A 13,972-nucleotide genomic window follows, 5' to 3' on the forward strand; every position below is an offset into this window, starting at 1 on the left:
ACACGGAAGTGTTTCTTCACTTCTGAGGAGAAATAGAAAGGAAAGCAAGCACAAGAGGAAGTATAATAATATGTAAATATTATTTTATAGGATAAGGATTAATGTTGGGCTAAGGGTAGGAATTAGAGTCAATGGTAGGCTTCAACTTAATTCAAAGGTATTCTAATCATTGAAGAATTAATTTTTCCTCTGAGTCGCAAGTTTGCAAAATCACCATTTGGCTTAATTGTTTTTTTAAGTATTATTTTTCTTTTTAATGTTTAAATCAAACCATTGATTATATTTATCAAGCAGATTTTGTGTGTTTTGAAAGATAGTCATTTTTCATGCTATTCTGAAAATATTAATTGACTGAAATACTGACATCTTGATCATTATTACTACTTTCACATTTATTTTAGTGTTTCAGTCTATGTCAACTAGCATGTCCTGAAACTGCAATTACACTTTGGAGCTTCTGCCCTCCACATGAATTTAATAACATATCTGGAAGAAAGCCTCACAGCATCTTTGGTTGGGTTGACAGCCAACTCCAGAAACATAAATCTTTCAAACTCAATTGTGTTCTAATGCTTACATAAATATCAGTTTTACAAACTGTCATTTTAGAGTAATTTACTGTATTAATTAAGTGACAAAGCAATTACCCTGCATATTTCTAATATTTCTGCTATTCCCAGGAATTCTGAGGAAAAGATCCTTTTAACCACTGTAATAGCTTACAAAATGAATTTTTATAAGGCTACATCAAAGTATAGGACAAATTTACCTTAAAATTACAGAGAGGAGATTGCAACATTTAAATGTGACTTTTAGCACGAATTAAAAAGAAAAACAAATAATAAAATGAGAATTAAAACAGACAAACCTCAAGGACTATTTAAATGTATAGTCACATGTTGCTTAACCACAAAGATATGTTCTTAAAAAGCATGGTTAGCCAATTTTGTAGTTGTGTGAACATCATAGAGCATGCTAACACAAACCTAGATGGCATAGCCTACTACACACTTAGGCTACATAGTATTGCCTTTTTCTCCTGGGCTACAAACTTGTACAACATATTACTGCACTGAATACTGTAGACAATTAGAACACAGTGTTGGCCAGGTGCAGTGGCTCACACCTGTAATCCCAGGACTTTGGGAGGCCAAGGCAAGTGGATTGCCTGAGGTCAGGAGTTCCAGATCAGTCTGAACAACATGGTGAAACCCCATCTTTACTAAAAGTGCAAAAATTAGTGGGGCGTGGTGGCACACACCTATAGTCCCAGCTACTCAGGAGGCTGAGGCTGGAGAATCGCTTGAACCCAGGAGGCAGAGGTTGGAGTGAGCCAAAATCATGCCCTTACACTCCAGTCTGAGTGACAGAGTAAGACTCTGTCTCAAAAAAAAAAACAAAAAAGAATGCAATGTTAAATATTTTTGTATCTAAACAGAAATGGTAAGTAAAAATATGGCATTATAATTTTATGGGATTGCCATCATATATGCAGTCAGGGTTGTTGACCAAAAGAATGTCGTGCAGTGCACAAGTGTATATTAATCCCAGGGTATACCTCTACTCTAACACATATGACTAAGAAAGACATAAAATTCTTTTCTTGTCCATTTCAATCACTATGTTACTTTTGTCATCATTTTGACTGATATTTCCCTTGGGTAAATTGCTGTTTCTATTTGTAGTGAGAGATTGAAGATACGAATGGACAATGGTCATGTTACATATAAGACAGAACTGTGACCCACAATCTGCAGCAACCTCCAGGAAGCCAACCTTCTGATCTATAACAACCCAGGCAGCCAGCCTGCCATAAATCAGACTTGCAGGGGGCCAGACTGCTCTCTCTAGTGACAATTCAGGAAACTCAACAATAACTTCTGTGGCAGTTAACCCAAAATGATCAGGACTTAATTAACAACTGACATCTTCCCTAATTTTTGTCCCCACTTCCAACTTAAGATCAGAGAAAGTCAAATACACCCCACCACCACCACCAAATCACAGGATGTTGTGCTTCCAGTTGGTAGCCTCCAGCCTCCCCAGGCCCACAGCCTCCATTGAGAGCACGCCTGGAGCCTTCCCTTTTTCCACTATGAAACTTTTCCACTCCTCTGCCTGCAGTGAGTCTGCCTAAATGCAAGTGAAGGTAGCTGGCTCCCTTGCTACAACAAGTGAAGAACAAATTATCTTTGTTTTTCTCATTTGGTCGGTCTTCTTTTCTTTCCACATGTCGTGGTATGGGGTATAAATTTAGAGTTATCCAGAACTAGGGAAGGGAATCTGTCTTTGGCTCCTTCTGCTCAGCTGGTGAGAACAAATGCTGAGGGTACAAAGCTCCCTAGCCAGAGTCTGTTCTGCAAGGACCTTGCCCTTCATTGCAACAAAGAGGATAAGAATATGGAATGATACCACTCCAGCCCACTTACGTCAGCATTTGGAAATGTTAAAAAAAAAATAGTTTGGATGGCCACAGTTGCTGGGGAACACAGCTGGCTTTCAGCGGGTGAAGGATGCTAAATGTCTGCAAGACTTGGGGCAGTCCCCCGCCATAAACACTTGATCTACCAGCAATGCCATGTATGGCCCTAGAGAGAAATACTGGGTTCAAGTCCACCCCTCCTTCCTACTCCTTGCAAAATAATTTGCATGACTGATGAATGCTTAGTATCTTTATTTAGGGTCGTGCATAATTCCAGCAAACCCTTAATTTCCCTTAAGGATATCTGCTGCTTCTTTAGAGACTTCCATATTTCTTATAAAGACCACAAAGATGAATAAAGCTTTAATGCATTTTACTATCCACATAGCTTCTAAGAATATTTTTGTTCCCCTACTATATATTAGACATTGCCTAGAGCTCTAGAGACAGATACTAAGATGAGAAATTTCAATAATTTCAATATATTGCCAACAACTTTCTAGTCTAATGTATCCCTCACTTGTTCCGGGTATCATGAAATTTGAGTATAGGTCTGTAATAACTTCATTTGTCACTAGTATGCTAGATATTCCTTTTCTATGGCAACATTCTGAACTCCTTTTAAATAATTTATATCAGAAGTAACATGTGAAAAGGAATAAGTATGTATTACTGACTACATTATCCTATTAGTTTCATTCATTCTTTACACTATATTTTGGCACCCTAACTGACTCATATCAATATATTTAACAAAGGGGAGAAACACATCAAAAACTGATTTGAATTTCTGAACATTTCTAATCACACATCACTGCTCGGGTGGCAAGTGCACCAAAATCTCAGAAATCACCACTAAAGAACTTATCCATGTAACCAAAATGTAAACAGGAAGAGTAGGTAGGATTAAAGACAGACATAGCAAATTCCTCTGCCAATGACTATTTATGATTTGTAAATTTTCCACCTATAAAATGTGCTCCACTTTCTACTCCAAAGAAATACTATGAGACTCAGAAAGTTAATAATCCAAAAATACTTGAGGATTGTTCTAAAAGAAAGGATAAACAATAACAGGAGTTTGGGTTCACATATTCCTTTGCCTGTGCCTACCTCCACACACCCCCAGTCACCAATCAATATGAATTACATTGCCCTTCCAAGGAATAGCTTAGTTGCCTGTAGTTATAGTACAAATATCATATTCTTTCTTATTCTCAGCTAATGAAAATCAGGATTGCTTTTTTGCTACCAAGTCAATTTAAATTGTGCTAATTTATCACCTACTTTAAAATAATAAAGAATTTAAATTTTATATTTAAATATGGTACAGTTTATTGATGGGTTATTCATAGGAGACTAGCACTTGTAGTAGGTATTCATGAGATTTATTATGTAGTATAGATTGTACTTTACCAATTAGAAAAAAATAACCCCCAGTTTGATACAGAATTCAAATAACTTTTTATTATTCAAAATTAAAATCATTACCCAAAGTTGAATAAACATTTATAAACTGGCAATGTTTGATATTCAGCTTGTCAAGCAAGTCTCTGAACTCCTGCTAAAAAAGAGCATAAATAACACCTGGTACCCAACGGACAGTTTGAGCAATGATCTAAACAATTTAAGCTGAAAATAAATGTCTTTGTTTTGTTTTCATTTGCTTTGGTCCCAAATCTTTCCCTGGAGTATGCAGAAAAAGTAATTAAAAACTATTCATGGAGTAAGTACTTTAATGTATCTGCCTCTGAGGCTCCAGGCCAAGATCCTCTTGGTCTTTATCATCAAGAAGATGGTTGGCTTAGAGAGAGGATGACAAACAAGCACTTTCATTCAAAATGAAATGTAATTTCTAGCAGCCCAATTTGCAATTGCAAAAATTTGGAACCAGCCTAAATGCCCATCAACCAATGAGTGGATAAAGAAAAAAAATATATATGTATACACACACACACACACACAATGGAATACTACTCAGCATAAAAGTGAACAAATAATGGCATTCACAACAACCTGGATGGGGTTGGAGACCATTATTCTAAGTGAAGTAGCTCAGAAATGGACAACAAAATATCATGTCTTCCCACTTATAAGTGAGACAGTATGAGGATTTGGAGGTAAGCTATGAGGATGCAAAGGCAGAATGATATAATGGAATTTGGGGACTCTGGAGAAAAGGTGGGAAGGGGGTGAAGAATAAAAGATTACATATTGGGTGCAGTGTATACTGTTCAGGTGACAGGTGCACCAAAATCTCAGTAATCACCACTTAAGAGCTTATCCATATAACAAAAACCTACCCACCTGTTCTCCAAAAACTATTGAAATAAAATCAAATAAAAGTGAAATGTAGTTTCACTTTTGGTGCAAAAGTAATTGCAGTTACATTGGTGCAAAAGTAATTGCGGCTTTTGCCATTACTTTTAGGTTGGTGCAATTACTTTTGTACCAACCTAATAAAACATGAAAAAGACCGTAGTTGATGATTTATGCTTTGGGGGAAAATGACTTCAAATAAGGTGTTCAAAGATGGAGATGCCATAATTATTGTTATACTGAATTTATCCTCAAAAGTTTATTTAAAAATTTTTTTCTCACTAGAAAGTATTCTACAATCATGTATCTCCACACTTTTCCTTGTCACAATTTCTGCCCCAGGTATTAGCAGGCTCAGTGGAGTCAGCAATCCCTCTCTCCTTTCATTATGTTATTACTTTTTCAGTAGGCACAGACATTCCTTGGCTAGTTGTCTCAGCAAATTTATGCACCGAGGTTCCATCCAAACTCATATTTTAATTATCCTAAACCTGAGACCTTGGCTTCTATTACTTTACTGGTCCCAATGTGCCTGGAACATGGCTGGGCCCATTAAATATTTGTGGAATGATTGAGTAAAAATTAAAGAAGATTCTGGAGAATCCGCAACGTATCTATGAAAAACTCAAGAAGTGATAGATTGTATTAATATTATCCAGCATTTTTCCAATTCCCTTTCGTTGCCTGTAGCTCTCTGCACATCTAATCTCCCTAAGAATCAGGTGGCTCATGGTAGGATTAAAAACTGAAACTGAAATTTGAATGATTTCATCATTGTTCTCTAGGTCTGTAACAGAAGTCCAGGGGAAACTTCTCCAGTTTCCAGTAAATTCATCATTGAATTCACTCCTTACTTTGGCTTTTGTTCTGTGTTGAAACTTTAGCTAGTCAAATGGATTTGAATTTGAATCTTAAAGTCTTTCTTTATCTTTGATTATTGCTGTGCTCTGTGGGCTTAACGATCTTGAAGGTAATAACTTTGAAGTCTAGTTTCATAAAAAAGTTTTTAAGTTATTGGATAACTTCTGAATGTATCTATATAGCAAAAGTAAAATGGGCAGCTGAAGGCATCACACAGATGGTCTGAGTCATTCAATACCCTTTCTATTGGCAAAGGTGGTATCTTATTGTAGTTTAGGTCCTGATTGGCTCTGATGAATTGTATTCTACACTGAGACGCTTACTCAGCTCATTTATCAGCCTCCTCTTTATTTAATTTTGGTTTTCATTAAAGCTAATATTGCAAAAGAATCTCCCATGGTTGTCATTTATAGCCAGCAATGGGAGAAAACTGTCTCCATCTCATCTCTCAGCATTCCCATCCATTTGCCTTTGAACGTGTGGCTGGAGGACCTAGCCAGCTGTCATCCTCTAAGAGAGACCCAAGTTTGTCTGCATTTCAGTTATCTATAATGGTGCAGCCCTAGAGAAGCGCTGATAATACCATTGTGACTTCACAGTGGAGCTCCTGAAACTATCTTATTCATCTTAGAATTGCCTATTACTTTGGGGCAAAGTAGACGCTCCATAAATATTAAATAAAAGAGAGAAAGGGAGGGGGGATCGAGAGAGGTGTTTTGAGCTATTGTGTGGTATGAAGCCATTCAAGCTGTTCAACAATAATTTTAGAAAATATATTTCATGCAACAAAAACTATAGATGGTGCTGTGAGTACCCTCTCAAGGTGACCCTTAGGAAGATCAGTTTGCCTTTGGCAAGAGACTTTGTGGTGTTTTCCCAGACATCAACATGGAGGTGCATGCGCTAAATAAGCCTATAAATCATCAGCTAATATATTTTGAAGTCATGATAAATTGTGTACTGTCAAGAATTAAACATGAAACAATAACAAGTCTACATGAAATGATTAAAATGATTAAAATCTGGCAATGCTAAGTTTGCTGCTGAAACTTCCCACCAATGGGAAAAATTTAAATACTTCAAGTTGTGTAATTGCATGGATTGTGAGTGCATGAGAAAAACACAGTGACTGGATGCATCTGTACTTCCCAATGCAACATCTGTCCTTAAAGACCAAGCATCAGGAAACATCCTAATACCCTGATGAAACACCTCCATATCACTCCAGTCAATGCAGGGGAGCAGATGCCCAAGACAGAACCTTGCCTTGGGCTTCAAGGTTTATCTGTGAAGAACGCCAGCTGGTGGGGTCATTGAAGCAGAGGCTCCCTTTGTCTTGGAGACCCAATCCCGCCAGGACCCGTGTTCCCCTTCTTTGCCCCTGCTGCACTGATGTTGGGAAAGTAAAACCGCATGGTATTGTGTGAAATACACTTCACACTGCCTGGGACTCTAGAACACAGCATGGTAGGGAAGTTCAGAGAACGTGTGTGTGAGGGAAGACTCAGCCTTCCCTCCTGCCGCCCTGCCTTTCTGACTGCAGAGGCTGGACCGAGAGGGCTGGTAGGCACAGAACTGCACCTCCATCCTCCCCTGCCCTTCCAGACCCCTGGGAAGCCCTCCCGGTTGTACAGACTAAGCTCTCCAATGTAAAATGAACTAAATACCTGCTATGTGGTACACTCCTTACATTAAAAGTGCTAATCATCCTGACAGTCCAATAATATTAATATTATAATCTTCCCAAATTTGCTGATGAGTAAAAAGAAACCAAAGGTCACAGAATTAATAAATGATAGATTTGGTCTTTAAATGCAACAAGCTACATTCTTCTATGCTAATTGGTTCAATATTTTCTGTCCCGTATTAATTGAAAAAAACATTTGTTTAAAACACCAGGTTTTCAAATGCAGCAAACCCCAGGCACCAGAGAATATTCTTAGAATTCACTCTAAAATCTAACCCTAGGGAATGTGCAGCTGAACAAAAAATAACTCAAGAAACAAATTTTATTATTTTCCCCTGAGACAAACCAAAGGCATTAGAAATAAGAAATAAACTTGTATGTTTATGAAAAGTCATGGGTCATTTTAAAATTTTGACTTTGCTATTTCCTCTGTTACCTTAAGTGCATATAAATCACTCTTTCCAGCAAGTGTGAATGTGCTCACAAATGTGTTAGACTGTTCCCAAGTTTAACTCTATTATTACATTTCTCTCCCAACTCAGGTGTTGTAAAAATATAAAAACAGAAACCAGTCTTATAATAAATTGCTGCTGCAAGTTACTCTTTGTTTCTATCAGTGGTCTACTTTTGTATATTGTCTGTTATTTTATAGTATGAACAAAACCTATCTATTGTTGGCATGTGGTCATAATTATATGATATTTAAAAGTACAAAATGGAAATACCAATTAAAAACAAATTAATTACCAAATTAATTTGCATTATATGTATAAAAAAACAAAAATATTAAACAAACTCCCCCTTTTTTATTGAGTACCATGCTTCTGCTATTAAATTGCCTTGATCATCTGAAAGGCAATGATGTGAGTAATAAGACGAAGGCTGGAATTCTTCTCCATCACCTAGTAGGTGACTTTAGGCAAGTCACACTCTTAGCAACAAGGAGGAGCCTGAGCCAGAATATTTCTAGGGCCCTTCCTATATTAAGGTTTTCGATGTCATGACTACCACAGTGTCTGCATTTCCACTCAGATATTTAGTGGACAACTAAGAGATTCTAGATGCATCAGGTGTGTCTGATCTTAAAATTCAAATGAATTTTCCTGATAATCAGTGGCAAATACTAAGAGAGCTAAGTTTTCCATTTCAAGCCTTCTCCCAGCCCACAACTCAAGGCTAATAAATCTATGAATTATCTATGACTCATAGCCATAGCATTTATATAATGATACTGCACAAGTCAAGAGCCTTAGCACTTTTAAGGTATCTTAGGCAGGCAATTCTCAAGGTTGAGAAACATCATATTAGGACATACTCAAAACATGGTCATGGTGGGAAGATGATGATATTTGTGAGTGACTCAGGGGAGGAAATGTTGCTACATTTGATTCCCTTGAGCAGGGCAATAGGCAAAATTCTGGATCTGATATCCAGGAGTAATGTGTGGTGGGCAGAGGTAACCACGAGGGAATGGGCATGATTGTTAACCCAGCCTCCCTGGAAATGCTCTTATCAGCCAACTTGGACCAAGTCAGATCCTCTAAGAAGATGACGGGGGAGGGTCCCTTGAGCCCAGAAGATAGAGGCTGCAGTTAACTATGATCATGCCACTGTGTTCCAGTCTGGGTGAAAGAGAAAGACCCTGTCTCTAAAAAACAAACAAACAAACAAACAAACAAACAGAAAAACAGTTCCTATCGTATAAGCAGATTCTATAAACGTCCCGCTCCGCTTTGCAAACACATCACTACTCCAGTCCTCCTTGATTAAGGTATAAGGACTTCCTTAGACCTACAAAGACATTTTAAGAACCCTAACGTTGGCACACAGAGATAGACAATGATGAATTAGTAAAAATAATTTTCTATATTATATGAGATGATATACTCGCATCTAAGAGTCAGCTATCTACCAATTATGTTAATGTTTCCATCTTTGAAAATGCATTTTCTCTCCAATATAATGGTTTGTAGAGTCAATTAAGAGCTAAATACTGTGGAAGTAAAATGTATAAGTAGTTGTGATGCACTCAGTATTTTCACATACTTAAAGTAATAGAAGAAAATAGGGAATTAAATCATCTATATTGTTAAACATTAACTTATGGGAACATTTTAAGGACTATCTTTAATTTTACCTGTTTGAAAAAAATCCTCTGCAAAGAGTAATATAAATACAAATTAACCTGAGCAGGTAAGCTCAGGGAGGATGCATGATCGAATGAGATGCAGGTCAGAGGGCATGTGGGGCGTGTGTGGTGTGGAAGAGCCACAGCCAGCTAGGGTCCTAAGGACTGGGGAGAGAGGGAAGGAGGAGTCAACACCTGAGGTCTTGTACCTCAGGACTTGACAGTTTGGAGAGCAGAGGAGAGGGCAATTGCAAGAAAGGAAACAAAATAGCTTAGGTGCAGGCTGAGAGTCTTTGGCCAGCCCCTCATGCGTACTCGGCCTTTGCGCCCTCAGTTCTAAATGGTGACAATGGAATCTCGTTGCATGGCTGTAAAGAAGGGAGATTATATTTGTATAATCACTTACAGTGCTCAGACTGTGTGTGTGTGCACCATAAATGTGAGCTTCTTAGTTTCTCACATTCAGTGGAATCTATCAGCGTTTTGTCTCTGACATTTCAGTTTCAGAATAAACAAGGAAGGCCAGGTTCAGCTGAGGATTTCCACAAACCACTGAGCTGCTTTCTGGTCTCATAATAGTAGGGAGTTAAGGCCCCCCGCCCCAGGAGCCACCTCTGGACCCCCTTGGGGATCAGAGCTTGCAGGGAGGAGGTGAAGCGAAGACAATAAAGCCTGCTGAGAACACTCTGCATCCTTCAGTCATCATAAGCAAAGTGACCTACACTCAGAGACCAGGCTACTTATTTTAGAATAATAGACATTTATAAACAACAAATACACTGTACTCCCTTGGCAACCTTAAAATGTGTGCCTATAAAACCTGAACATAAAAATCACCCCTATGGGAGAGAACTAGTCGTTTGGAGAAAAATAGGCCTAAGAAATATAAGTCTCAAGTGGACCGAAGAAAACCTTATACATTAATGAAACAAAGCAATTAAATGTGACACATAGAACAACAACAAAACAATCAACAACATTTTGCACATTTGAAAACAATAATGAGGGTACTGCATAATTAATTTCCATTTTTCATCTCTTGTTAATTAGAGATTTTGAAGGATCACTATTCCCCAGAGTGTCACTATGGCAGACAATATAAATTTAAGAACATTTTTTGACCTTCTTTCAAGTGCATTAGAGTATTAAGACTCCATTGTTGACTTCCTCTTCCAAATCTCATCATTATTCCAAAGATGTGCAAAAACTTCAATGTTTGAGAAGGATGGAGCATTGGGTGATTTTTACTTAACAAATACCATTAAGACTCAGGGACTCTGTCTCTACTTACCTCTTTCTCATGCCACTTTTGCATCATTGATGCTAGAGAAGTTGCAGACAAATCCTCTAGCACATCAGTCCCCTTCCTCCTCACTAATGCATGTGTAATATAATTCATGTTTCATCTTCTCCAACCCCTTGTTATCTCTCCCAAAGCCAAATTTGAAAAGCTTTCCATTTCTGCTCTGCCATTCACCAGACTTAGTTTCCCTTTCCAGTCTAGGTTTCCTCTAATTCTAATTTGCCCAGGATTAATGTGCTAAGAGGACACATATCTGATTTGAGATCCTCATGACTGTAAGAAGGACAATATCCTTATACTTAAGGAAAGGGAGACAGAGGGAATTAGAGGCTTAAGAGATGTCATTGTACTCTCTGTAATCCAGTTTCCTGTGATCCAGTTTCCCGGTGGCAGTAACTTACCTCACAGAAGTTAGACGGCTCCTATGTACATTTCTTAAATGAAGTGATATCTATAACCATGTAGGTCTGTAGTACTAATGATACTTAGCTTTCTGACATTTTTAATTCTTCAAACCCATTTATTCAACAAAGATTTTGCACCATGCACAGAACTGCATTGGGCTTTATTGAAAGATACAAAAAAGAGATAGGTTCTATGCCCCCACCCTTAGAAGATTTCAATCTACTACAAAACACTGCCAAAATCTAGACACTCAAAAAACAAGCAAACAAACAAATAAACAAAACAGAAAGTAATTTCCAAGACAGTCTATACAACCAGATGTATAATAACTGAAGCCCCAATCTCTGAGGAGGGAGGAGCTCATGGGGGCGATTACACCCCCTTCTCATATTGATGCTGACACAGAGGGTGGAAACCACTTGCCCTGGGACACACAGCTCATCAGTGGCAGAGTTCAGACTCAAAACTGACCTCCTGAGCTTCACTTCAGTATTCGCTTCACCACTAACAACCACTACAAATTGTAAGTAGTTTATGCTGTGTTCCAATCCAGCATTTGCCAACTGAGAAAAGCAGACTTAAGGGATTGAGGTTACAAGCGGAACTTAGTGGATATAAGTGAGCCCTTGTGCATTTTTGTTTGGTTGGTAGGCTATTAATTACTGCCTCAATTTCAGAATTTGTTATTGGTCTATTCACAGATTCTACTACTTCCTGGTTTAGTCTTGGGAGGGTGTGTGTGTCCAGGAATTTATCCATTTCTTTTGGATTTTCTAGTTTATTTGCATAGAGGTGCTTATATAGTATTCTCTGATGGTAGTTTGTATTTCTGTGGGGACAGTGGTGGTATCCCCTTTATCATTTTTTATTGTTTCTATTTGATTCTTCTCTCTTTTCTTTATTAATATAGCTAGTGGTCTCTTTTGTTAATTTTTTCAAAAAACCAGCTCCTGGATTTACTGAAATCTTAGTTATTTCTTGTCTTCTGCTAGCTTTTGGATTAGTTGGCTCTTGCCTCTCTAACTCTTTTATTTGTGATGTTAGGGTGTCAATTTCAGATCTTTCTAGCTTTCTGATGTGGGCATTCAGTGTTATAAATTTCCCCGTTAACACTGCTTTAGCCGTGTCCCAGAGATTCTGGTTGTCTCTTTGTACTCATTGGTTTCAAAGAAATTCGTGATTTCTGCTTTAATTTCATTATTTACCCAGGAGTCATTCAGGAGCAGGTTGTTCAGTTTCCATGTAATTGTGTGGTTCTGAGTGAGTTTCTTAATCCTGAGTTTTAATTTGATTGAGCTGTGGTCTGAGAGACTGTTATGATTTCAGTTCTTTTGCATTTGCTGACAAGTGTTTTACTTCCAATTATCTGGTCAATTTTAGGATAAGTTCCTTGTAGCACTGAGAAGAATATATTATATATTCTGTTGATTTGGGGTGGAGAGTTCTGTAAATGTCTACTAGGTCCACTTGATCCAGAGCTGAGTTCAAGTCTGAATATCCTTGTTAATTTTATGTCTTGTTAATCTATCTAATATTGACAGTGGGGTGTTAAAGTCTCCCACTATTATTGTGTGGGAGTCTAAGTCTCTTTGGGGGTCTCTAACAACCTGTTTTATGAATCTGGGTGCTCCTGTATTGGGTGCATGTATATTTAGAATAGTTAGCTCTTCTCGTTGAATTGTTCCCTTTACCATTATGTAATGCCCTTCTTTGTCATTTTTTATATTTGTTAGTTTAAAGTCTGTTTTGTCAAAGACTGAGATTGCAATCTCTGCTTTTTTTTTTAACTTTCTATTTGCTTGGTAAATTTTTCTCCATCCTGTATTTTGAGCCTATGTGTGTCTTTGCACTTCAGGTGGGCCTTCTGAATACAGCACACCAATGAGTCTTGACTCTTTATCCAATTTTCCAGTCTGTGTTTTAGCCCATTTACATTTAAAGTTAGCATTGTTATGTGTAAATTTGATCCTGTCATCATGATGCTAGCTGGTTATTTTGCACACTAGTTGATGCAGTTTCTTCATAGTGTCATTGGTCTTTATATTTTGGTGTGCTTTTGCAGTGGCTGGTACCAGTTTTTCCTTTCCATATTTAGTGCTTCTTTCAGGAGCTTTTGCACGGCAGGCCTGGTGCTAACAAAATCCCTCAGCATTTGCTTGTCTGGAAATAATTTTATTTCTCCTTCACTTATGAAGCTTAGTTTGGCTGAGTATAAAATTCTGGACTGAAAATTCTTTTCTTTAAGCATGTTGAATATTGGCCCCCAATCTCTTCTGGCTTGTAGGGTTTCTGCTGAGCGGTCCACTGTTAATCTGATGGGCTTCTCTTTGTAGGTGACCTGGCCTTTCTCTCTGGCCTGCCCTTAACATTTTTTCCTTCATTTTGACCTTGGAGAATCTGACGATTATGTGTCTTGGGGTTGATCTTGTTGTGGAGTATCTTAGTGGTGTTCTCTGTATTTCTTGAATTTGCATCTTGGCCTATCTTGCTAGATTGGGGGAGTTCTCCTGGACAATATCTTGAAGTGTGTTTTCCAGCTTGGTTCCATTCTCCCTGTCTCCTTCAGGTATCCCAATCAATCATAGGTTCAGTCTTTTTATGAACTCCCATATTTCTTGGAGGCTTTGTTCGTTCCTTTTCATTCTTTTTTCTCTAATCTTGTCTGCATGCCTTATTTCAGCAAGGTGGTCTTCAAATTCTGATATCTTTTCTTTCACTTGGTCAATTCAGCTATGAATATTTGTGTATGCTTCACAAAGTTCTTGTGCTGTGTTTTTCAGCTCCATCAGGTCATTCATTTTCTTCTCTAAACTGGTTATTCTACTTTGCAGCTCCTCTAGCCTTTTA

This window comes from Hylobates moloch, unplaced genomic scaffold (genome assembly GCF_009828535.3).
Source record: "Hylobates moloch isolate HMO894 unplaced genomic scaffold, HMol_V3 SCAFFOLD_9, whole genome shotgun sequence".
NCBI classification, from domain to species: Eukaryota; Metazoa; Chordata; class Mammalia; order Primates; family Hylobatidae; genus Hylobates; species Hylobates moloch.